Source organism: Macadamia integrifolia, unplaced genomic scaffold (genome assembly GCF_013358625.1).
Source record: "Macadamia integrifolia cultivar HAES 741 unplaced genomic scaffold, SCU_Mint_v3 scaffold577, whole genome shotgun sequence".
Lineage (NCBI taxonomy): Eukaryota > Viridiplantae > Streptophyta > Magnoliopsida > Proteales > Proteaceae > Macadamia > Macadamia integrifolia.
In genome coordinates, this window is record NW_024870491.1 from 66,544 (window position 1) to 92,343 (window position 25,800).

Below are 25,800 nucleotides of genomic sequence, written 5' to 3' on the forward strand. Positions count from 1 at the left end.
TGGGTGATTTCTTCTCCATCCTGGATTGTAGGTGTTACTATTTGGATTATTCTGGTATAAGGCATTAACACTATCATTAGAAGTGCCCCCAGAGGTGTTGGAGCATTCTTCTATGACATGTCTAGGGGACTTGCACTAAGCACAAATCTTAACTGAATTGACTGATGATGGCTCTCTAGGAACAATAGCCTCAATCCGCTTGATTAGGCTATCCAAATGGGCTTCCTTGGCTACTATCCCATCCACAAAATATCCTTTTCCTCCTATGGTTCTTTCACTTTCTTGGGTTGATTCCCACTCACGGGTTTTGTCAGTTAAGTCAAGTAATAATTCCCATGCCTTTCCTTCATTTGTAAAGGAAGTGAATCCCTCAGGGCACATAGACTCTATGATTTGTTTAGTTAGGTAATCAATACCCTCATAAATTATTTGACATAAATGCCATAAGTCTAGGCTATGGTGAGGGCATTCTTGGAGTAGATCATTGAATCTCTCCATAAGTTTGGAAAAGGACTCACTAGGCTTTTGCTTAAACTAAAGGATATCACTTCTAAGCTTATTGGTTTTGTGAGTTGGGAAAAACATCTTAAGGAAGACAACTGTGAACTGTTACCATGAGGTTATGGAATTTTTGGGTAACCCATACAACCACTTCTTAGCTTGGTCTTTTGATGCAAAAGTGATAAACCTAAGCTTAACAGCATCATCAGAAAGCTGTTGGGTCTTAATTAGAACACATACCTCTTCAAATTCCCTTAGAAGTAGGTATGCATCCTCAGAGGTCAATCCATGGAAGTGGGGCAATTTAGTGATGTATTGATATTTGAGTCCAAAATTATTTCCCCGGTCCTATTTTCTTTCTCCTTTTTTCGCTTAATAAACTCTATTCTACTCCACTACTTTTCGCCTAAATAACATGGTAGAGCAAACACCAGACACACAAGTTACTATATAGCTTTACTTTTCACAGATGCCCACAAAGACAGTGATGCTCGAGTTCTTTTAGAAGTTACCTTCCTAAGAATTTCGATCAAGACACCACGCTTCTTGAGGTGTAATGCCCTATTTAGTTCCAAGGGAATCAACTCTTATTATTCTTTATATCGCATTTCACACTTCATTTAAAATTATGCATTTATCAACTCATGCCAAATTAAAAAGAATGTATCAACTCCAAATCAAAAGTACAAGGAACCCACAAACTTACATCTAGTCCAACACCATAAAACAAGGGTCTTATTGTTCAAAAGGAAGTCCCATCTCAAGACACATGCTTGTTTCTTTCTTCTCAACAGGGTTCTTATACGTTCAAAATGGGTACCTTAATCAAAAATTTTATTTTTATACATCCAGCAACCGAGTGGTATGATCATTAGCCAAAAGTTAAAGTAGGACTTCATCCTTAGCAAGCTCAAAAATAAAAAGAAAAACAAACAAAACAAAGTGTAAAAAGAAAAAACTGGTTTCCCTCCCCCACACTTAAGTCATGTAATGTCCTCAATGCATGGAAAGAATTAAAAGCGAAGACAATGCAAGGGGGTCATGCCTGATTAAAAGTTAGTCATCAGTGTAAAAAGGTTCATGGAGATCCATGACCTCTTCACTACCAGTAGTAAGAAACTTGAGGAACGGTTTCAAACGCTGACCATTAACCTTCAAAATTATCCCTATTCCTGGATTCAGAATCTCCACAGCCCCATGGGGATATATGTTGTGGATAATAAATGATCCATACCATCGGGATCTAAGCTTACTAAGGAAAAGATGCAATCGAGAGTTGTATAATAAGACCTTATCACCAATTGTAAAAGATTTATGCAGAATGTGCTTATCATGAAAAGCTTTGATCTTTTCCTTGTAAATCCTAGAGCTTTCATAGGAATTATTCCTAAGTTCCTCCAACTCAGATAGTTGGAGCCTACGATGAATTCCCACATCAGATAAATCAAAGTTGAGCTTCTTGATGGCCCAAAAGGCCTTATGCTCCAACTCAACTGGTAAGTGACAAGATTTCTCATACACCAAACGGTAGGGAGACTGACCAAGGTCAGTCTTGAATGCAGTCTGATGGGCCCACAAGGCATTAATGAGCCTAAGGGACCAATCATTATGGTTCGGATTAATAGTTTTTTTCAAAGATTTGTTTGATCTGCCTTTTCGACACCTCCACTTGGTCACTAGTTTGGGGGTGATACGGGTAGATAACTTATGGGTGATCCATACTTTTTTATTAAGGCCTCAAAAGGCCGATTACAAAAATGAGTACCCCTATCACTAATTATTGCATGTGGTGCACCATAGTGGAAAAATGTTCTCTTTGAGAAACTAGACCACCACTTTGTGGTCATTAGATTTACAAGGTATGACCTCTATCCATTTAGAAACATAATCAACAACCAAAAGTATAAACAAATTCCCAAAGGAATTAGGGAATGGATGGTCCCATGAAATCGATGCCCCATACATGAAAGATCTCAACTACCAAAATAAAGTTGAAGGGCATCATGTTCCTCTTATTGATATGGCCAAAAGATTGGCAGGCGGGACAAGCCTTGAAAAAATCAAAAGCATCTCTAAAAAGAGTGGGCCAATAAAATCCGTGTTGGAGAACCTTTGCCGTAGTCTTCTTAGGTCCAAAGTGTCCACCACATGCATAATCATAGCAAAAAGAGAGAATATAATGTTGCTCATGATCAAGAACACATCGTCGGTTAATCTGATCCGGACATATCTTAAACAAATAAGGATCATCCCAGAAAAAGTGCTTAACTTGGGAATGAAACCTATACTTATTTTGGGTGGACCAGTGATCCGGAATCACACCTGAAACTAAGAAGTTGACAATGTCAGTAAACCATAGTTCACTGGACACTACAAATAACTGTTCATCTGGAAAGTTCTCATTGACTGGAGAATCGATAATCAAGGAATTGGGAAGCAGAGATAAATGGTCTGTAACTAGGTTTTCAACTCCTTTCTTATCCCAAATTTCTAAATCAAACTCTTACAAAAGTAAAACCCACCTAATGAGACGGGCTTTGGCATCCTTCTTCTGAGCTAGGTATCTAAGAGCAGAATGATCAGTAGACACCACCACATGTGAACCAACTAAGTAAGACCAAAACTTTTCTAATGTAAACACAACAACTAAAAATTCTTTTTTAGTGGTTGTATAATTGAGTTGTGTATCATTTAAGGCCTTACTAGCATATTAAATGATAATGGGTAACTTATTAATCCTTTGACCCAAAACAACTCCTATGACAAAATTCCAAGCATCACACATTAGTTCAAAAGGTTCAGTCCAAACAGATGGTTGAACAATGGGTGCATTGGTTAACTCCTTCTTAAGTTATTTAAAGGATTCTAGGCACTCTTTAGAAAACTCAAAAGTTTGATCTTTGGTAAGTATGAAGTGAGAGCTCAGGCTAACGGACTAAAGTTCTTAATAAACCTTCTGTAGAAGCCCGCATACCTTGCAAAAGACCGGACGTCCTTAACAGATTAAGGAGGTGGAAAATTATCAATTAAATCCACTTTGACTCTATCTACCTTAATTCCCTCCTTGGATATTATATGGACCAAAACAATACCAGATTTAGCCATAAAATGGCATTTCTCCCAATTCAAAACCAAATTCTTAGATATGCACCTTTTCAAAACTAGGGAAAGATGATGAAGACATTCAAAATAGGAATTCCCATGAATTAAAAAGTCATCCATAAATACTTCTAAGAATTTTTTTGACCATGTCAGAAAAGATGCTCATCATGCATCATTGGAACATAGTAGGGGCATTGCAAAGCCCAAAGGGCATACACCTGTAAGCAAATGTTCCATATGGGCATGTAAAAGTGATCTTATGTTGGTCCTCTAAAGCAATTGGGATTTGGTTATAGTCGGAATATCCATCAAGAAAACAATAGTATTTATGTCTAGCTAACCTCTCTAACATCTAGTCAATGAATGGCAATGGAAAGTGGTCTTTCCAAGTTGCCACATTAAGTTTTCCGTAGTCTATGCAGACTCTCCACCCTGATTGGACATGGGTTGGAATTAGTTCATTATTGGCATTGGGAACTACAGTCACCCCAAACTTCTTAGGCACTATGTGAACTGGGCTTACCCATTAGCTGTCAGAAATAGAATAAATTATTCTATGATCCAAGCACTTTAGGATCTCTTTCTTAATGGCTTCCACTATCACTAGGTTAGCACTTCTTTGGGGTTCCGTGGATGGTTTGGAATCCCCCATAAGATGTATATGATGTTACACAATAGAAGGGGTTATACCCTTGATATCAGCTATGGTCCAACCTAGGGCTTTCTTATTATCTTTTAACACTTTAAGTAACTCCTCTTCCTGGCTAGAAGTCAAGTTTGAAGAAATTATTATAGAAAGATTCTGGTCAGGCCCTAGGAAAGCATACCTCAAATTAGATGGCAACTCCTTAAGATCTAGCTTAGGGGGCTCAATTATGGAAGGTTTGGGAATGGAATTGGAAAGGGGTCTTAAGGGCTCCACAGGTGTGTGAAGACTCAAGACTTCAGAAGAAAAATTTTCACTATCATCGTCCAACTCATCCATACACTCTTGGACTTTTGAATCAGAATCAATATCAAAGTTGGTAATTAAATCATCAGAAAAATACAGAAAATCCTCAAGCATATTGATCTCTTCTTCTATATGTGGTTCCTTGCCTATCCTAAACATGTTAAACTCAACAGTTTGGTTGCCAAAAGATAACCTTAAGAAACCATTCCGATAGTTGGTTAATGCATTACTGGTAGCCAAGAATGGTCTTCCTAGAATTATTGGGATCTCATTCTTGGTTGATAAGGGCTTGATATCTAACACAATGAAATCAATAGGGAAAATAAATTCCCCCACCTTTAGTAAGACATCCTCAATCATCCCTTCAGGAATCTTAACAGACCTATCTGCCAACTGAAGAGTAGTTCCAGTGGCTTTCAATTCTCCCAAAGTCAAGTAAGGCATGCTCAATGTGGGTGTTGCCTATGACACAAGATATGGTAGGGTTCCCTTGATCCTTATACTTGGTTGCTATAGGCTGAGTAATTATAGAACTAATGTTACCTGCAAAGAACGCTTTTTTAGGCACACTAGTGATACGTTTGTTAGTACACAAATCTTTAAGTAACTTTGCATAGGCGGGGATCTGGGATATTGCATCCAAAAGAGGGATGTTCATTTCTACCTTTTGAAGACTTTTAAAATTTCATCCATAGAAGCAATCTTCTTTTTGTTTACCAAGCGATTAGAAAATGGGACAGGAGGAACATAAGGACTGTTAGGGATTTGCTCCTTTTTAGAAAAAATATTTTTGGTTTCCTCAACCAAATCATCTTTAATTTAAAAGAATCTTTAGGTTCATCAGACGAACTTGGAACAAGAGGCACATTTGTGTCCTCAACTGAAGGAGAGTTAAAAGAGTAATAGATGGAGAAGATTTAGGAATGCTCTATTGGTACTCTCTACCACTCCTAAGGGTATAAACAACATTACATTGGTTAGAGGGCCCTTGTTGGGTCTGACCTTGTACTATATTCAGTGGTGCATTAGTTGGTGCTTGTGAACTAATAGGCTGATGATGCTTAGGGTTAGGCTTTGGATGACTAGGTAAATTTTCTTTTTCCCTCTCACGTATAATTGAGATAACTTGGGTGAGTTCTCTCGTAAGATTTTGATGGTTTGTCATGAGGAGGGCCATATTTTTTTTTTCAAGTCACTTATTCTACTTGCCTCTCCAGTGTTGGTAAACCTAAGGGGTTGCTGATAAGATGATAGGAAAGGGGCTCTTGAAAAACTAGCCTGAGGTCCTACATTTATCCTAGGAAAAGTATTTTGGGAAAAAGATTGTTGTACGAAGGAAGGCCTTTGGGGTTCAGGTTATCCTGGATTATGAAAATTGGAAGGCCCTACTTGGTTGCTCTGATTACAAGAAAAATTTGGGTGATTTCTCCATCCTGGATTGTAGGTGTTACTATATGGATTATTCTGATATAAGGCATTAACACTATCATTAGAAGTGCCCCCAGAGGTGTTGGGGCATTCTTCTATGACATGTCTAGGGGACTGGCACCAAACACAAATCTTAACCAAATTGACTGATGATAACTCTCTAGGAATAATAGCCTCAATCCTCTTGATTAGGCTATCTAAATGGGCTTCTTTGGCTACTATCCCATTCACAAAATATCATTTTCCTCCTATGGTTCTTTCACTCTCTTGGATTGATTCCCACTCATGGGTTTTGTTAGCTAAGTTAAGTAAGAATTCCCATGCCTTTCCTTCATTTGTAAAGGATGTAAATCCCTCAGGGCACATACACTCTATCATTTGTTTAGTTGGGTAATCAATACCCTCATAAATTATTTGACATAAATGCCATAAGTCTAGGCCATGGTGAGGGCATTCTTGGAGTAGATCTTTGAATCTCTCCATAAGTTTGGAAATGGACTCCCTAGGCTTTTGCCTAAACTGAAGGATATCACTTCTAAACTTATTGGTCTTGTGACTTGGGAAAAACTTCTTAAGGAAGACAACTATAAACTGTTCCTATGAGGTTATGGAATTTATGCGTAACCCATACAACCACTTTTTAGCTTGGTATTTTAATGCAAAAGTGATAAACCTAAGCTTAACAGCATCATCAGAAAGCTGTTGGATCTTAATTATAATACATACCTCTTCAAATTCCCTTAAAAATAGGTATGGATCCTTAGAGGTCAACCCGTAGAAGTGTGGCAACATAGTGATGTATTGAGGTTTGAGTTAAAAATTATTGCCCTAGGCTTGTGGTAGATCTATGTAGGAAGGTTGGACTGTTCTAGCAGGGTAGAACCTATCTTTCAGAGATTTAGGTGAAGGGTTTTGATGTTGGTCTCCCATAGTGAAAGGTTTTAAAGAGAGCAAACGTATATGGTCTCTACTTGTTGGATCTCTTCTTTCTAACCGATTCTTAGTATTATATACCCACCTAACACTCATGCAATAGAAAACTACCCACAACTAGACTACGACAAGCACAAAAGAATGGATAGCAAAACTTTTTTTTTAATTATTTTTTGATTATTTTTTGATTTTTTGATTTTTTTTGGCTTTTTGGGAGCTTACCAGTAGGGATCCGGGGTTACTCAAGTCAATTCCTGAGGTACTGCTATAGGGCGAAACCCATCTTTATCATACTATGAGGCATGACGACCTCCACCGATACAACTATTATTGCAAGTTGTTCTTCTTAGAAATTCAATAAAAGAAAAGGAGGAAAAAAACAAAGCAAACAAGGCACTCCAATTTACCAAAAGAAAATAATAAATAACATGGAACTGTCTCCCCAGCAATGGCGCCAAAAACTTGTTTGAGATTTTAAAATGTAACCACAAGCGTACGGATCAGTGTAGCTACGGGTCGAACACAGGGAGAGCAACCACTTTATTTTTTTGATTCTTTTAATAATGTGAAAGTGAACCGATTAATGATTGTGATCTAATTTTAATTACCTTCCTAAGCATATGTATCTAAAATAACGTCCTAACCATTCGTCATCTAAGAATTTAACCACGCAAGCCACGTAATTATAATTAAATAAATAAATAGCTGAAAATAAACACCACACACAATTGAAAAGCAATGAAGGAAAAAAAATGCTGAAATAAAAATAATGTAAAAGAAAAGGGATAAAGCTAGAGAGAGACTCACAAGTAGGTTTCTCTACTTAGCCTGAGGGATGCATCATAGTATAAGCTTTCCTACTTGACCAGAGAGTCACTCTTACAAGGGTTACTCTACTTGGCTTTAGGGAAAGGGAGATAATTAAAATAAAAACAATAAAATGATGGTTCTATGGCTAGGAGGGGCAAAGCCAACACATACACTAGCCATGAACCTTGGGGGAAAGGGACAGCAATAATGTAACGACTGAAATTAAAATCCTAAATTAAGAAAGAAACGGTAGTCAGAAGAGGGAATGAGAGGGAGGAGAGAAGACTACTAAAGGAGCCTACTTACTTGAACTTCAACCCTTGAACTGAAAACTTGATCGATTTGAGATACTACTAGTACTAAAAATCAGATCTGGAATAAACCAAATCTAAAATTTCTAGTACTAGAGAAAACAAATCTGAAGAAAAAAAATTGAACTTGAAAGATATGCTTCATAGCTTATTCTTGTCACCTAGAACTAAGCCTAGAACTCGAACTTGAAAATTACAACTTCAATTGTTTAAACAATAAAAATAAAAGACTGAATAAAAAATAAAAGTACTTGCATTAATTGAATAAAAGGAACTTACAAAAGTGTTTAAAGCATAAACTTAGAACTAGAGCTAGAGAAAGAGAAAACTAGAGAAAGAGATAGAACAACTAAGAAAAAATCCTAGAAGAAGAATGAAGTGCCTCCTCCCTTTGTGTTAATTCTATTATATAGAGAATGGGGGAGGGAAGCTAATGATTTTAGCTTTTAAAAAAATAAGATTTTTTTTTTTATTTTGTTGATGAAGTGGAGGAGAGAGAAGAGAGAAAATGTGTGGAGAGAGATCTCCCACGATTTTTCTTACCTTTTTTTTTTCTATATTTTCTCTCTTTTTCTATTTTTCTCTCTCTTCTTATGTAAGAAACCCCCTTTGGCCGATTTTTCTTGCTTAGATTTGGACAATATTCTATTTTAATGAGAAATTCCATCCATGCCCTTGTTTTTTTTTTCTTCTTTCCTATTTTTTCTCTCTCTTCTTCAAACTTGCGTACAACAATCTTAGCCAACCTCCTTTAAGTGATGAGTAGGAGAGAGAAAATCTTCTAAAAAAAACCTCAACAAAATGGCAGCTAAGAGGTTCGAACTTGAGACCTCCTGATAAACAAGGGATTTTGCACACCACAACTCACCAACCATGCTAGGTAGTTGTTGTTACCAAAAATGAATCTTCAATCAATTAAGGATGTGGTCCATTGATCCTTATTGGCAATTGAAATATTCTTTATACCCTTGGGACAACTGCAGATGAGCTGATTCTGCATCTTGGTTTAGTTCTGGTCTATTATTCTTTTTCTAGTCCGAAAAGAATAATCACTTGTACAGTTGACTAAATGAATGTGTACTTACAATTGAACACATCCATCTTGCTTAGAATTTTGTCCTCTTCACAACCATGAAAGCAATAGGACCTCTTTACATGTAAAATTGGAGATATAGTGCCCGATAGTCCTTAAGGCCTTGAAAATATAAAACCTGCAAAAAGAGAATAAAACCCAAGGTAGCTCCATTCTAAATATGTAAAATGCATGTTTTACTATACTACATTCACAAATAAATGTGCTCATCAATTAACAACCAATAACCATCCAAAGTTAGCCCGCTTAATGATAGGGGTGGATAGGGTTTGATTTCCCTAGTCCACTCAATGTCATAAGAGGGAGATTCATACAAATGGCTTATCGAGAATATTCTCATAAAATATTCCATGTAATTAAGTCATGCTTTCCTTGCTCTTTTTCCACTAGCTGTCCTTCCTCTTGATTTTCTCGGGACTTTACGTGACTCTGATGGGATTTCCCCTAAGTCACGTATTTGGACATTATTCTTAAGGAGGAGGACCTTCTATCCGAAACCCACCTAGGAAAGCAATTCTTTACGATGGGAATATGATGTAGGAACATTCCTTTTCAAGATCACAAACAAGTTCTACTGTTAGCTTGTGGTGCTATTAGCTTCTTCATCTATTTTCTACATGATGCGAGCATACTGTGGATGCAATAGGACCAACAAGGTTTCCTTGACAGGATTGTTGGGAATATCCATCTCCATAAAGGTTTTGATGATAATAAATAAGTGGTAGCTCTAACAACTATTTCTCTAAGTGTCATGTAAAGGATCACATTCTGGAAACACCATGTAAGGGACCACTTCAAGAAGCCCAAGATACAAGCGAGATTGATGAGTTAGAACAACTCAAGATGAAGAACACAAAGATATTCTGAAGACATCTAAAAGACATTAAAGAAGTGGCAGAATCAATTTGAAGACATTGAAGATGTGGAAGAACTCAAATTGAAGAGTTAGATACTCCTAGATTAGGATGTAATTCTCACACTTCACATGCACCACACTCATGCATATTAATTATGAAAATCCTTAACAAATCATCCCAAGGCATTCTAAACCCCTTGTGTGACTTCGATACAGTCAAAACATAAAATAGAGGTCAACCGACAACTGTCGGATGGGAACCAACAACTGTCGCTTCACCTCTATTTTGGTTTTTCCATCAGACTCTATGAATAGAAGTCAATTGGCAACTGCCAGATGGGAACCGACAACTGTCGGATTTTTTCAAAAATTAAACTGCCTAGCTGGATTTGTTCTGGATCACTTGTCTGTGATTTAAACAGCTCACAAAGAGTAATCGTAACTTCCAATTGGAAGCGACAACTACCGGTTGACCCCTCCAAAGACTTCAATGACTATATAGCTGCTATATTATGAGTCTAACAGCTAGTTTCTCACAACTGGGCTAGGAATCGGCAACTGCCGGTTGAGAAATTTTCTATCCATTAGAAAATATTCTCCTTCCAAATTGGGTGATATCATTACCCTAATTAAGCCTAGCCTCTACCTATATAAATACCCCACTAATGACTTTAATAATTAACAATTAAGAGAGCTCTAAGCAATCATATCAAAGTCATTTGTGAGTTTCAACTGCTATTAGCGTTGGTGTTTTTATTGAAGTCAAACATGTTCTCCAAGAACTCAAAAGACTTCATCCAAGTCTCTCATCAGCCCACACCTAGGGGAGACTTCAAAAAGGTGCATTCAAAGTTATACTTGCATATTCAATTTTGCACTCACTGCATGCGGTAAACTCGAACCATTTATTCTACTTGATTAATTCTATTATTTTTACATTTTCCTAAACTGTAATTAGGAATGTGTAAAGTTCCTCTTATCCTAAAAAGAGTTGGGTGACTCTCCACTATGAAACGAGATTGTAGGAGGTGTCTCTCTACATAGAAAGAGATTGTAAGGATACTCCTCTCCCATATAAGATTCTATAAAGATTTTCTACCCTACCTACTGTACTGAAAGGGAGAGCTAGTGGAATACCTTATAAGTGAAACTTGTAGGGAGTGGACTAGACTTGAGTTGAGTCGAACCACTATAAACCTTAGTGTTGTGTGATTGTGAGTATTTTATTATTCTGCATTTTTTATTCAACAATCACATTTTGGGAACCATAATTCGAAGAGGTTTAAATTTCACTAGGATAACCTATTCACCCCTCTAGATTATTTCAATTGGTATCAGAGCGGGAGTTCAAAAGTTTTAGGACTATTTTAGTCTTAACGTGAGTTAAAGACCATGGCCACATCCCAAGGACCACCAGAGGGCATAAACGCCTCAAGACCCCCTTACTTTAACGGAACAAATTTCTCCTTCTGGAAGTGCAGAATTAAGAAATTTGTGTGCGGTCACAACATATTCGTATGGAGGGGCATAGAACAAGGATTATATGTAATCACCAAAGAAATTGAAGGAAAAATGGTACCCAAGGACGAGAGTGAATGGATGGCCGATGAAGTGAACCTCATCCAGTACAACTTCAGAGCAATCACCTTCCTCCAATGCGCTGTCAATGAAGAAGAATTTGATCGAGTGATAGCATGCATGTGAGTCAACCAAATAAATTTGGGATATGCTCATGGTTACTCATGAAGGCACGGAAGAAGTGAAGGAAAGGAAAGTAGATAAGTTTGTCTCCTAATATAAAACATTTACTATGTATGAAAATGAAACTATCACTGAAATGTTTACTCGTTTCACAAATATTGTAAATAGTCTTAAGAGCCTAGGAAAGATCTACACCAATGCTAAAAAAGTGAGAAAAATACTAAGGTCTCTACCAACCTCATGGCAACCGAAGAAAACCGTAATTGATGAAGCAAAGGATCTTACAAAGATCTCCCTAGACTACTTGTTGGTCTCCCTACAAACCAATAAAGTCGAATTGCAAGCTGATAAACAAATCTCAGAAGGAAGGAGGAAGACTATAGCATTGAAATCCTCTCAAAACATTGAAGAGGTAAGTGATGATGATGATGAAGAAGACTTCGACATGGAAAAGCAGATATCACTCATCACAAGAAGATTCAATAAATTTCTTAAGAAGAAGGGAAGAATGCCATATAAAAGCAAAACCTATGGTGATAAATCTTATAGTGAAAAAGGTAAGTATAAGAACAAAACAAAAGAATCATCTTCTAACAAGAAAGATGTAGTATGTTTTGATTGTAGGAAACCGGGTTAATTTAGAATAGAGTGTCCACACAAGACAAGGAAGAAAGCATACACTACCACGTGGGATTCAAGTGATGAAGAAAAGAATGACTTAGAAGAAGTCACCAACCTAGCTCTTAGAGAAGAAGAAATGAGGTAAGCCAACTAACTCATACTAAAACTCTAGAAAATGATTCTAACGAAGGACTTCAAGAAACCTTCGAAAACCTATATGAAGAGAGTCTTAAATTAGAAGTAGAAAAACATAAACTAGAGAAGGAAGTTGACACACTTAATAAAAGAGTGGATCCTTTGACTTCCAAAGTGAGTGAACTTGAGGAAGAAAACTCAAAGTTAAACTCTACTCTTTGTACCTTTACCCAAGGTCAAAAGAACCTTGATAACCTTCTTACATCTCAAAGAAAAAGTCCTAATGATAGAGAAGGATTGGGTTATAGAAAAAACCCATCAAAGAGAAAAGAAAAACAAAAGGAGAATCCAAGAAGGAATGAAGGTAATCAAGCATCCACATTCTATGCCAAGTGTGGTCTCTGTAAAAGAATAGGGCATTCAACTAGACAATGCAAGAGAAATCCCACTATCTCTCAAAATGAGAGATCTAGGACCAAGATAAACAATGCCTACTACACACCTCAAAGAAGGAAAAATAAGCCATAAGAGGATCCTAGACCTAGATATAGACCCCAACCTCAAAGGGGATACACTATTGATAGAACCTATAGGCAACTCCAAAGAGCCTACCCTTAAGAGTCATATAGACCATATGGGAAATACAAACCTCAAAATTCATATACATCTCAAGTGTCTAATAGATCGTACGAATCTCAGAGATCTCAAAGAAACCCAAGGTCATATCAAAGACCTAAAAGATACAAGACCACTTGGGTCCCCATAGGGACATTTGACACTAACAATGACGGACCCATGAGATTGTGGGGACCAATGTATAATTGATCTTCTATTATAGATTTACTTGAAGATCAAAGCTCAAGACGCATAAGTGATTGACAGTGGATGCTCCAAGCACATGACATCCAACAGAAGTTTATTCTCAAGCCTACAGGACTACGATGGAGGATGGGTATCATTTGGATATGATAGCAGAGGGAAAATTGCTGGTATTTGGAAGATTAAGATAAATGGTATTTCTATCTCAAATGTATACTATGTCAAAAACCTGAACTATAACCTACTTAGCGTAAGCCAATTGTGTGGAATAGGTTATAAGTTAGATTTTGATGTATCTCATTGCTATCTAAAAGATGCTAATAATGGTATAATATTAAAGGGATCTAGGAAGAACAACATATATGTATATATGCTTGATGAAACAAGCTCCTTGAATGCTTGCTTGGTCTCTAACCATAGTGAGTCTTCATTATGGCATAGAAGACTTGGAAATGTAAATGGCAAGTTAATCTAAACAATTGTATCTAAGGACCTTGTTAGAAATCTTCCTAAGATTAAGTTCAATAAAGAACATTTTTGTGATACATCAAAAGGGCAAACAAACCAAGGTATCCCACAAGGCTAAGAACATTGTTTCTTCCTCAAGGCCTTTAGAACTTCTTCACCTTGACTTGTTTGGTCCCATCAATATTTCAAGCTTAAATGGTAAATTATATACTTTTGTTGTTGTGGATGATTTCTCTAGATTTACTTGGACTATATTTCTTAGAAATAAAAATGATGCCTTTGATGAGTTTGTAACCTTATGCAAGAGATTACAAAATCAGAAAGGCTATAAAGTAACCTCTAACAGGAGTGACCATGGAGGAGAGTTTGACCATAACTTCTCCGCTCCCAGGACACCTCAATCTAATGGGGTTGTTGAAAGAAAAAATAGGTCACTACAAGAGATGGCTAGGACTATGCTCAATAAGTACTCCTTGGCCAAATCCCTATGGGTTGAAGCCATTAATACTGCTTGTTATGTACTCAATAGAATTTTTCTTAGACCCCTTCTTTCCAAAACTCCCTATGAGCTATACTTTTGTGAACTACCTAAGGTAGATTACTTTAGGGTGTTTGGTTGCAAGTGTTTCATCCTAAACACTAAAGACCGCCATGAAAAGTTTGATGCAAAATCTGATGAAGGGATATTCTTAGGATACTTCTAAACAGTAGAGCATATAAAGTCTTTAACAAAAGTTCTCTAATGGTTGAAGAATCCATGAATGTTAGATTTGATGAATCTTTTCCTATTACTATGCATGAACCTCTTATTGATGATGATGATGATATTGATGTCTTAAAGAATAAAGTAGATTTTTTCTCTCTTGAATAACCTAAAGAGAAGGATGTTCCTAATCACGAAGTAGAAATTGTACCTAGGGATATCATACCCCATAGAAACCATCCCATAGATGCTATAATAGGAGACTTGAACTAAGGAATACAAACTAGATCCAAATCCCGTGAGATATGGAACCACACTGCATTTATCTCCAAAATTGAACCTAAGAACATAGAAGAAGCACTTAAGGATAGTGACTGGATTGTTGCAATGCAAGAAGAGCTTCACCAGTTAGAAAGAAGTCAGGTTTGGGAACTAGTTCCAAAACCTAACCACCACACCATCATTAGTGCCAAGTGGGTCTTTCGGAAGAAGTTGGATGAAGATGGCAATATTGTAAGAAATAAAGCCAGATTAGTTACTAAAGGATAAAAACCAACCTCTTGATCTTGTCAGCTTCTCAGATGCTGATTTTGCAGGATGCCACATTGACAGGAAAAGTACTAGTAGTACCTGTCATTTTTTTGACTCTTGCCTCATTTCTTGGTTCAGCAAGAAACAAAATTATATTGCTCTTTTCACCACCGAGGCTGAGTACGTAGCAGCTGGAAGATGTTGTGCTTAGATCCTTTGGATGAAGCAAACACTCTAAGACCTAGGAGTCAAGTTTGATGCTTGCCTAATCATGTGTGACAACACAAGTGCCATTAACTTGAATAAGAACCCCATCTTACACTCAAGGGCCAAACATATCGATATTCATCATCACTTCCTAAGAGATACAATAAAAAATAGAGATGTCACTCTTGAGTAGATCAAAACTGAAAAACAGTTAGCTGATATTTTCACTAAACCCTTAGTGAAGACTATTTTTGTACTCCAAGGAAGGAGTTGGGCAAATGTAATACTTTTGGATAAATTCACTGCCTTTCATATTTGCAAAACCCCCTTTCTCAGTTGGAAAGACGAAAAACTCTTGAAAAATATTGAAAAATTAATTTTTCTGTCCAATCGACACTTGTTGCTTACAACCGGTAACTACTGGTTCGTCTTGGGTTTACGAATTAAACCCATCGGATAGGTCATTGTTGAACCCTTTTTACGGGATTTCACTGCACTATTCATCTTCCACTCTCATTTCCTCTAAACGAAATCAGAGAAGCCCTAATTCCCTTGTCTAAAACCCTAAACTCTCAACAAATCTCACCTCATTCCTCTAAAACCCTATCTCTCTTCCATCCTTCTTCCATCTCCATATCTCCTAAGAAGGTTCGCGCTAACAAGAAGAGACCTGCTACCGAGATGGATTTCGTCTCCACGGAAGCAATGGAATCGTGGGACTTGTTCGAGAACTAGAAGATTGAGAGCAATAAGGATATTGATACTCAATCCCTATATACTTTTGGTTTGGAAGAATACTTTGGTATTCTAGGTTGGGTTGGCATACTCCAATGTGGATTCCGATGCTACCCTAGACTTGTTCACCTCTTTTATTGCAAACTAAGGGTTGAAGGGTACGAAGAGAACATTAGGATCAACAGTATCGTCAAAGGCATTGATATTGAGTTTGGAATTGAAGAATTAGGAGCAATGAGTATCAAAATGGAAAGATAATGAAAAGTACCTTGGAGTGAAGGCAAGGACTTCATGGATTAAGACAAGGTATATGGGAAGATAATGAAAATTACCTTGGAGTGAAGGCTACAAAAAATAGCGAGCTAATTGAACTTGCCAATATCATCTACTACATTGTCTCGCTCAACATCCTTCCCAAAAGTGGACACCGTGATGCCATTATCCCTTTCCAAGCCTACATCACCTATTGTATTTGTGATGGAATTCAAATCAACCTCCCTTACCTCATCATCTATCATATTCTCCAAGCCGGTGGAAAAGGAAGAATCAATAATCTTCCCTATGGATGAATTTTGGGCCAAAATTTTTCCCACTTTGGCATTGATTTCAGTGGAGAACCTATGATAGAGGATAAGACACCTTTTGACATCAACTCCATCCGTCACATGGGGATCCAAAATCCTCTTTCCACTTCCGAAGGACAATGAAGCTCCTCGAATCAACCTGTGACTATGAAGTGGCTTGACAAGAAGCTAGCAGCAATGGAATCACACCTTATGGCTCACATTGACAAGAAGACTCAAGAGATCATTGATTCTTTTGAAGAATAGACAGTCATTTCAGCTATCTTTTTCCCTTCCCTTGAAATCTGGCATCCCTGTTTTGCTTTTGTTGTGTAATGTCCTAAGTATGGCATCTTTTGTAATGCAATGTTCTGAACTTCTATATAAATATAATTGATGCATTATGTTTATATGTGTTGCCACATGCTTGAACTGCCTCTATTATAAATTCTTTTATATGCACATGCTCAGGGGGAGCCTTGTTTATAATTTTTTTCCCATTTTTGTTGTTGACAAAAGGGGAGAAGAAGAGGGAGTTGATTAAAGATTAAAATATAAAATATACATTTTAATTTTCATGAACAGCAGTTTTTTATTCTTTAATCCACTTGTTTGTCATCACCAAAAAGGGAGAGATTGTTGGGAATATCCCTCTCCACAAAGGTTTTGATGATAACAAACAAGTGGTACCTCTAATAGCTATTTCTCTAAGTGTCATGTAAAGGATCACATTGTGGAAGCACAATATAAGGGACCACTTCAAGAAGCCCGAGATACAAGTGGGATTGATGAGTTAGAAGAACTCAAGATGAAGAACACAAAGATATTCTGAAGATATCTAAAAGACATTAAAGAAGTGGAAGAATCAATTTGAAGATATTGAAAATGTGGAAGAACTCAAGTTGAAGAGTTGGATACTCCTAGATTAGGGAATAATTCACACACTTCATACGTACTACACTCATGCATATTAATCATGGAAATCTTTAACATATCATCCCAAGGCATTATAAACCCCTTGCGTGACTGCCAGACAGTCAAAACACAAAACAAAGGTCAATCGACAACTGTCGGATGGGAACTGGCAACTGTCGCTTCACCTCTTTGATGGTTTTTCCATTAGACTCTACGAATAGAAGTCAATCGGCAACTGTCGGATGGGAACTGACAACTGTTGGATTTTTCTAAAAATTGAACCGACTAGCCAGATCAATTCCGGATCACTTGCCTGTGATTTAAATAGTTCACAGAAAGCAACTGGCAACTGCCGTTTGATCCTCCAAAGACTCAAACGGCTATATAACGGCTATATTATGAGTCTTAATGGCTAGTTTCTCACAGCTGGACTAGGAAGCGGCAACTGTCGATTGGGAAGTAGAAACTGCCAGTTGAGAAATTTTCTATCCATTAGAAAATATTCTCCTTCCAAATTGGGTGATATCATTACCCTAATTAAGCCTAGCCTCTACCTATATAAATACCCCACTAATGACTTTAATAATTAACAATTAAGAGAGCTCTAAGCAATCATATCAAAGTCATTGGTGAGTTTCAACTGCTATTATTGTTGGTGTTTTTATTGAAGTCAAACACGTTCTCCAAGAACTCAAAAGACTTTAGCCAAGTCTCTCTCATCAGCACACACCTAGGGGAGACTTCAAAAAGGTGCATTCAAAGTTATACTTGCATATTCATTTTTGCACGCACTGCACGAGGTAAACTCGAACCATTTATTCCACTTGATTAATTTTGTTTTTTTTTACATTTTCCTAAACTATAATTAGGATTGTGTAAGGATCCTCTTACCCTAAAAAGAGTTGGGTGACTCTCCACCATGAAACGGGATTGTAAGAGGTGCCTCTCTACCTGGAAAGAGATTGTAAGGATACTCTTATCCTGAATAAGATCCTGTAAAGGTTTTCTACCCTACCTACTGTACTAAAAGGGAGAGCTAGTGAAATACCTTACAACTGGAACTTGGAGGGAGTAGACTAGACTTGAGTTGAGTCAAACCACTATAAAGCTTGGTGTTGTGTGATTGTGAGTATTTTATCATTCCGTATTTTTTATTCAGAAATCATATTTTTGGAACCATAATTTGAAGAGGTTTAAATTTCACTAGGATAACCTATTCACCCCCCTCTAGGTTATTTCAAGGATCTATATACACAAGGTACGTGATCCTTTTGATACACCGGTAGCTACGAGATCAAGGGGGTGACTTCCTTTCCCATTACTCGTGACTACACACGAGGTTAAGCAATTGGCCATGGGACGATGGAACCGTGAGTGATTGTGTGCAAAAGTATAATGTAGGGTAACCATCATTTGATCTCAGAATGCCATAAAGTGCATGGACCTCCCTGAGGGTGCTAGCATAATTATGGACATCCTCTTCGTTTGATGACACATTTGATCTCAGAATGTCATAAAGTGCGTGGACCTCCCCGAGGGTGCTGGCACAATTACAACATCCTTGCCGTTTGACGATACCTTCCACTCTTATATAGGAAGCGGGTATCATTTGCTCTCAGAGTACTCTCCATAACATGTACTGACCTTTCTGAGGGTGCGGGCATGATAGGGAATACCCTCGTAAAATGATTTCACTTCGAGCACGATGCATGATGCAGTTAGTGAATACAATTACAAACATGGGGTTAGCCAAACATTTTTTCAAAAATATGTGGTGGTGAAAAACGTTCTTGCATTTAATGGTAGCATCTAGTGTCGGAAGCTTGACATTCTTTCCCTAGTGGCACCACTATGAGGGTAGCGGTTGGAAATAATGAGACGGCTCTCTCTTCCCCTTTTGAGGGGGGGGGGAAGGGCTTGCATCAATTCCACCCTCTCTCCTCTTTTCTCTCTTTAGTAAGGGAGGGGTGTGTCGCATGTGCGTGTGTTTTGCTTGTGGGCCCCACATCACCATATCGTCACTCGGAGATTCGTGGAGTCCTATTTTGTAAGAGTGTAAAGTTTTTCATTCTAGATGGGGGGGGGGTTTAATGATAGTTCAATATGGGGATCAGAATCATATAAAAGGGTTTGGAGTCGCCACCTAGGATTATGGGCCTAGGACCCGGGGGTGGGCCCAATTTCGGAGAAAGGGATCGATAATTGGTCTGGTCCAGAGATTTAAGGTAAGTGTTAGGTTACAGATTGGGAAGGTGTTAGGCACCCAATCTGCCCAGTTCAATCGGTCTTCCTACTAGATGCATAAGAACGAACATTTTCCATAATTATTACTATTCCACATGCATGGCTTAGTTATCACACATTTATATATTGACTGAATTTAAACTACTATTTACACTAAAACAAGGTCTATATAAAGTCTACATGATAACAATTTGGTTGAGAAACTGAACCTGAACTTAACCCCTATTTCTGGTCAAGAGGAGTGGGCCCCTGATTGGTACTGGCATAGACTATCTTTCGTGTTCTCCTGGATTAGAGGAAGATGGTCTTGACCTCCAACTTCCTTTCTTGAGAGAGCTAATTATGATAATATTTGGACAGGGTTTTGGCTAGGAACGGTTACTTTCGAATTTAGATTTTGACAGAGCTTCAGCTAGGAAAGGCTATTTTTGGATTTAGATTCGAACAGAGCTTTAGCTAGGGAAGGCTATTTTTGGTTTTAGAATGAGGTGGCACTTCAGCAGAGCTTCCGCTGAGGATAGGGTAGGGGAGGGCTAGGCTAAGGTGGCACTTTGATAGAGCTTCAGCTAGGAATGACTATTTCTGAAAGGATTCCAGGGGCACTTGGACAGGGCTTCTGCTAGGAATGAATATTTTTGGAAAGAAACAGATTGACCTAAAAATGGACTGAAGATCTCCAAAGCCCCGACGAACATTTTGAAGATCCAAATAGAACTTCGGATCTTGACAAAGATCTCATTGTAGACCCGAAGAACCTCAGAGGGGGGGGGTTTCTACTTCTAGTAAAGATCAAGAACACTCAAAGGAGGGAGTTGAAGAACACACTATTTTTGGAAAAAACTAGATGGACTAAAAACTTGGATTGAAGACCTTCAAAGTCCTGAAGAACACTTTGAAGATCCAAAAGATTTCTGATCTTGATGAAGATCGCTTCGAAGACCGAAGAAAATCAAGAGGGGGAGGGGAGGAGAGAGGGCAGAGCTTCACTACTATAGAGTGAGGTGAGGTTGTTTTGTATGTAAAATCCAAAGGAGGGGGATATTTATAGGTTTTTCTGGCCAATGGGAAAGAGAGATGATCTTTATCCAACAGATGAAGAGTGTTTTTGGACTAAAGTGGGTGAAGAGGGCTTTTATCCAATGGGAAAAATAGGGTTTTTTTGGGAGAGAGATTCCTTAGCAAAAAAAGGATTTCTTGGTCACCTATCGGGTCAGTGGAATACTAATCCTGGCCATTGAAGGCGGTGCCCAAGATTGGGCCAAAGTGCATAGGGCACGGTCAGTATAGGAGGGCAGGAAATGTGGGCAATGTCGTGGGTGGTGTGGGTGTGCAACACTATGGCACTGCACAGTGGTATAGGTGGTGAGCATAGGTCGCGGCCATGGGCAGCAGCCATGTGCTGCAGCCATGGACAAGAGCTGGCAAAGGTGATGGCATGGGCCTGTGGGGGTGCAGACATGGGCAGAGAGGGTGTGGGCGTGGGCATGGGCAGAGGGGCACGGGCATGGGCAGCAGGGGCACGGGTTGGCTAGCAAACATGTGCTACAGCCCATGGGCAGTAGCCATGGGCAACTGGCTAGCATGTACGATTATGGATTTTTTTGTTGATGATCATAAGAGATCTGACGGTCTGATTTTGATGTACCATATATCATCAAAATTGTATTTCCGAGCACTATCCATCTGTACAATCATCTTGACCGGATTCTTTCATATATAAAAAGTCAAAATCTGACCCTCTTCTCTCCTGTACGGGGGTTTCTAGGGTTTTAGGTAGGGTAATGTTTTCAGGTTATCTGGGTTGGTAGGGGATGAATTTTAGGGTGTTTGGGGGAGTTAGGGGATTTTTTAGGTTTCCAACAAGCTTTTCAATGTGCGCGGCATACGTACGAAAAAATTTAATTTTTTAGGGATGATCGCGGGAGATCCGCTGATCCAATTTTGTCGTGCCATATATCATCAGAATCGTATTTCCAAGCACTATCCATCTATGCAGTCATCTTAATTAGATTCCTTCATATATAGAAAGTCAAAATTGGATCCTCTCCTCTCCTGCGCAAGGGTTTCCACGGTTTCAGGTAGTGGAATGTTTCCATCATCATCTCTATTGATCGGAAGCCGAAAGTTGCATTTAAGATCCACATTTCATCATAGCCGGGGGAGGGTGAAAAAATTGGGTGTCTACAGCTACTTGATAAGCTGAAGTTGAATCGGACATCAAATGCAGGTCAACTTGGGGCTCTTGGTTACCAAGAAAGGAGGGAAGCTCCAGAATTCAAACTCATTGATGATTGGAATGAGTACCTACAAGGAAGAACTACAAAGGACATTGCATAGAAATGTCAAGGAAAGCCACAAGAAGATTTTTTGATGAAGACCCCTTGCTACAACTATATCAAGTTGATGGGATTGACTCACACGTCTTTTTATTTGCCTACATATATCAGCCGACAATATGGACTCAAGGTGATGGGCCTAGAAGAGTTATTGAATTTTCACCCACCCCAAGAGTTGTCTCCTCACCTTGTTACTTACCTATCTTGCCTATGGTAGGAAAGTTGTTCCCCTTTCTATGTAATACACTTGGTAATAGAATGAGGAAATATTTGGATTTTCATGTTATCCCGATTATTCTAATGAAGACTTGAATTGTGGAATTGATTATGCCTAAAGATTTCAAACCATGAAAAAAAAAAGAGATTTTCTTTGTGCCAAAGATAGGTTATCATTCATAAGATGCCAAACAAAGGGGAAGGAAAAAGAAAAGAGAAAATATACATATGTTTGTGTCTATAGGTAATATAAGAACAAATCCTGATGAGCACATTTATGTGTGAAATCTAGGGTAGTAAAACATGCATTTTACATATTTAGAATCCAGCTACCTTGAGTTTTACTCTCTTTTTGTAGGTTTTATATTTTCAAGGCCTTAAAGACTATCAGGTGCTATATCTTCAATTTTACACGTAAAGAGGTCCTATTTCTTTTCATGGTTGCGAAGAGGACAAAATTTTAAGCAAGATAGATATGTTCAATTAAAGGTACACATTTGTTTGGTCAACTATACAAGTGATTATTCTTTTCGGACTAGAAAAAGAATAATGGATCTGAACTAAACCGAGGTGCAGAACCAGCCCATTTGCAATTGTCCCAGGGGTACAAAAGAATATTTCAAATTTCAACAAGGATCGATGGACCACACCCTTAAGTGATTGAAGATTCGTTTTTAGTAATAACAACTACCTAGTGTAGTTGGTGAGTTATGGTGTGCAAAATCCCTTCCTTATTAGGAGGTCTCAAGTTTGAACCTCTTGGTTACTATTTTTTGGGAGGTTATTTTTAGAATATTTTCTCTCTCCTACTCATTACTCAAAGAAGGTCAGCCAAAGGGTTTCTTGTGCAAGAGGAGAGAGAAATAAGGAAATAAAAGAGAAAATAGAAAAAAAGGGAGAAAAAAAAAAAGAAAAAAAGACAAGGGCATGGATGGAACTACCAAATATTGTCAAATTCGATCTAATCAAGGGAAGAAAATTATCAAGAGGGCGGGGGGGTGGGCTTTGCATAAGATTGAATATTAAAGAGAAGAAAAAAAGAAAACAAATATAGGAAAATCATGGGAGATCTCCTCTCCTATGATTCTCTCTCTTCTCTCTCCTCCACCTCACAGTTGTGGGCCCCCCAAACCCTAACCATTGGTCTCTCCCTATTTCTCTATAAATAAAAAAAGGCTCAAAAGGAGAGCATGGCTAGTGATTATTTTTGAGCTCTCTTTTTCTCTCTTCTTAGGCACAATTTACTTTTAGGGTTTTATCTCTTTCTCTAGTTCTCTTCTCTAGGTTTAGTCGCTTTTAGTTCTTCTTACTTTTTAGTTAAACACTTTTGTAATGGAGTTTTATAATGAATGCAAGTTTTCTTTCATGTTTATGGTTTATGGTATTGTAATTTTAATTCTCTAGTTCTAGGTGACAAGAACAAGCTATGGAGCATCTTCTTTCAAGTTCAAGTTTATCTTTCAAATTTGTTTTCTCTAGTACTAGCAATTTCAGATTTGGTTTATTACAGATTTGGTTTTTAGTATTGGTAGTAACTCAAATCGATTAAGTTTTTAGTTCAAGTATTGAAGTTCAGGTCAGTAGGCTTCTATAGTAGTCTTCTCACTCCCTTCTCATTCCCTCTCCTGACTACCTTTTTCTTCTTAACTTAGGATTTTAATTTCAGTCTTTACTTTATTGTTTTCCCTTTCCCCCAAGGTCCTTGGCTAGATGCATATGTTGGCTTTGCCCCTCTCTAGTTATGAACCATCCTTTTATTGCATTTGTTTTTAGTTATTTACTTTGCCTCCCTTTTCCTAGAGCTATGTAGTGAAGCCCTTGTAAGAGTTACTCTCTAGTCAAGTAGGGAAGTTTGCATTATTTGCGGTGCATCCCTCGGGATAAGTATAGAAACCTACTTATGTGCCTCTCTCTAGCCTTTGTCCCTTTTTATTTATTTATTTTATTTCAGCACTTTTACTTTTAGTTATTTACTTATTATTTGCATGGTTTGAAGTATTTAAATTCCTAGATGTGTTGGTTAGGACGCTTTTAGATGTATGTGTTTTAGGGCGGTAGTTAGAAGTAGATTGCCAATGTCAATCATTATACTTTCACATTACTAAAAGAAGCTTAAAATAAAGTGGCTGCTCTCCTTGTGTTTGACTCATTAGCTACACTGATCCATACGCTTGCGGTTACTTTTAAAATTCAAATAAGTTTTTGGCACCGTTGCCGGGGAGACAGTTTCATATTATTTTTCGCTTTCTTTTGGTAAATCAGAGTGCTTTGTTTGCTTTATTTTCTTTTTTCTTTTCTTTTATTGAATTCCTGAGAAGAAAAAATTGCAATAACAGTTGTATCAGTGGAGGTCTCCAAGCCTTATAGTATGATAAAGATAAGTTTCGCCCTGTAACAGTACCTCAGTAATTGACCTAAGAAAACCCAGATCCCTACCAGTAAGGTCCCAAAAAACCCAAAAAAATTTTTTTTTTTCTTTCCATTCTTTTGTGCTTATCTTACTCTAGTTGTGGGTAGTTTTCTGTTGCATGAGTGTTAGGTGGGTAAGTAATGCTAAGAATCGGTTGGAAAGAAGAGATCCAACAAGTAGCGACCCTATACATTTGTTCTATTTAAAACCTTTCAATATGGGAGACCAACAGAAAAACCCTCCACCTAAATCTGTGAAAGATAGGTTCTACCTCGCTAGAACAACCCAATCTTCTTGCATAGTTCTACCACAAGTCCAGGGCAATAATTTTGAGCTCAAATCTCAATACATCACTATGTTGCCCCACTTTCATGGGCTGACCTCTGAGGATGCATACCTATTTCTAAGGGAATTTGAAGAGGTATGTGTTCTAATTAAGATCCAACAGCTTTTTGATGATGCTGTTAAGCTTAGGTTCATCACTTTTGCATTAAAAGACCAAGCTAAGAAGTGGTTGTATGGGTTACCCAGAAATTCCATAACCACATGGAAGAAATTCATAGTTTCCTTCCTCAAGAAGTTTTTCCCAACTCACAAGACCAATAAGCTTAGAAGTGATATCCTTTAGTTTAGGCAAAAGCCTAGTGAGTCCTTTTCCAAACTTATGGAGAAATTCAAGGTTCTACTCCAAGAATGCCCCCACCATGGCCTAGACTTATGTTATTTATGTCAAATAATTTATGAGGGTATTGATTACCCAACTAAAGAAATGATAGAGTCTATGTGCCCTGGGGATTCACATCCTTTACAGATGAAGGAAAGGCATGGGAATTCTTATTTGACTTAGCTGACAAAACCCATAAGTGGGAATCAACCGAAGAAAGTGAAAGAACCATAGGAGGAAATGGGTATTTTTTGGATGGGTTAGTAGCCAAGGAAGCCCACTTAGATAGCCTTATCAAAAGGATTGTGGCTATTGTTCCTAGAGAGCCATCATCAGTCAACTTGGTTAAGATGTGTGCTTGGTGCCAGTCCCCTGGACATGTTATAGAAGAATGCCCTAAAACCTCTGGGGACACTTCCAATGAAAGTGTGAATGTCTTATATCAGAATAATCCATATAGTAACACTTACAATCCAGGATGGTGAAATCACATAAATTTCTCCTGGAACCCGGGCAACCAAGTAGAGCCTTCCAATTTCCATAGTC

The 25,800-nt window shown here is 38.0% G+C and overlaps 3 non-coding genes across 3 annotated transcripts; 2 read left to right on the forward strand and 1 right to left on the reverse strand.

Annotated features, from left to right (window-relative positions):
• Positions 1-451: 451 nt before the first annotated feature.
• LOC122069324 lies at positions 452-558 on the forward strand. Its single transcript, XR_006137431.1, has one exon. It is a non-coding gene; the product is annotated as a small nucleolar RNA R71 (small nucleolar RNA).
• Positions 559-6,419: 5,861 nt separating this feature from the next.
• Positions 6,420-6,526, forward strand: LOC122069327. The gene has a single exon (XR_006137434.1). It is a non-coding gene; the product is annotated as a small nucleolar RNA R71 (small nucleolar RNA).
• An 18,668-nt stretch (positions 6,527-25,194) lies between these two features.
• LOC122069325 lies at positions 25,195-25,301 on the reverse strand. The gene has a single exon (XR_006137432.1). It is a non-coding gene; the product is annotated as a small nucleolar RNA R71 (small nucleolar RNA).
• Between the last annotated feature and the right edge of the window lie 499 nt (positions 25,302-25,800).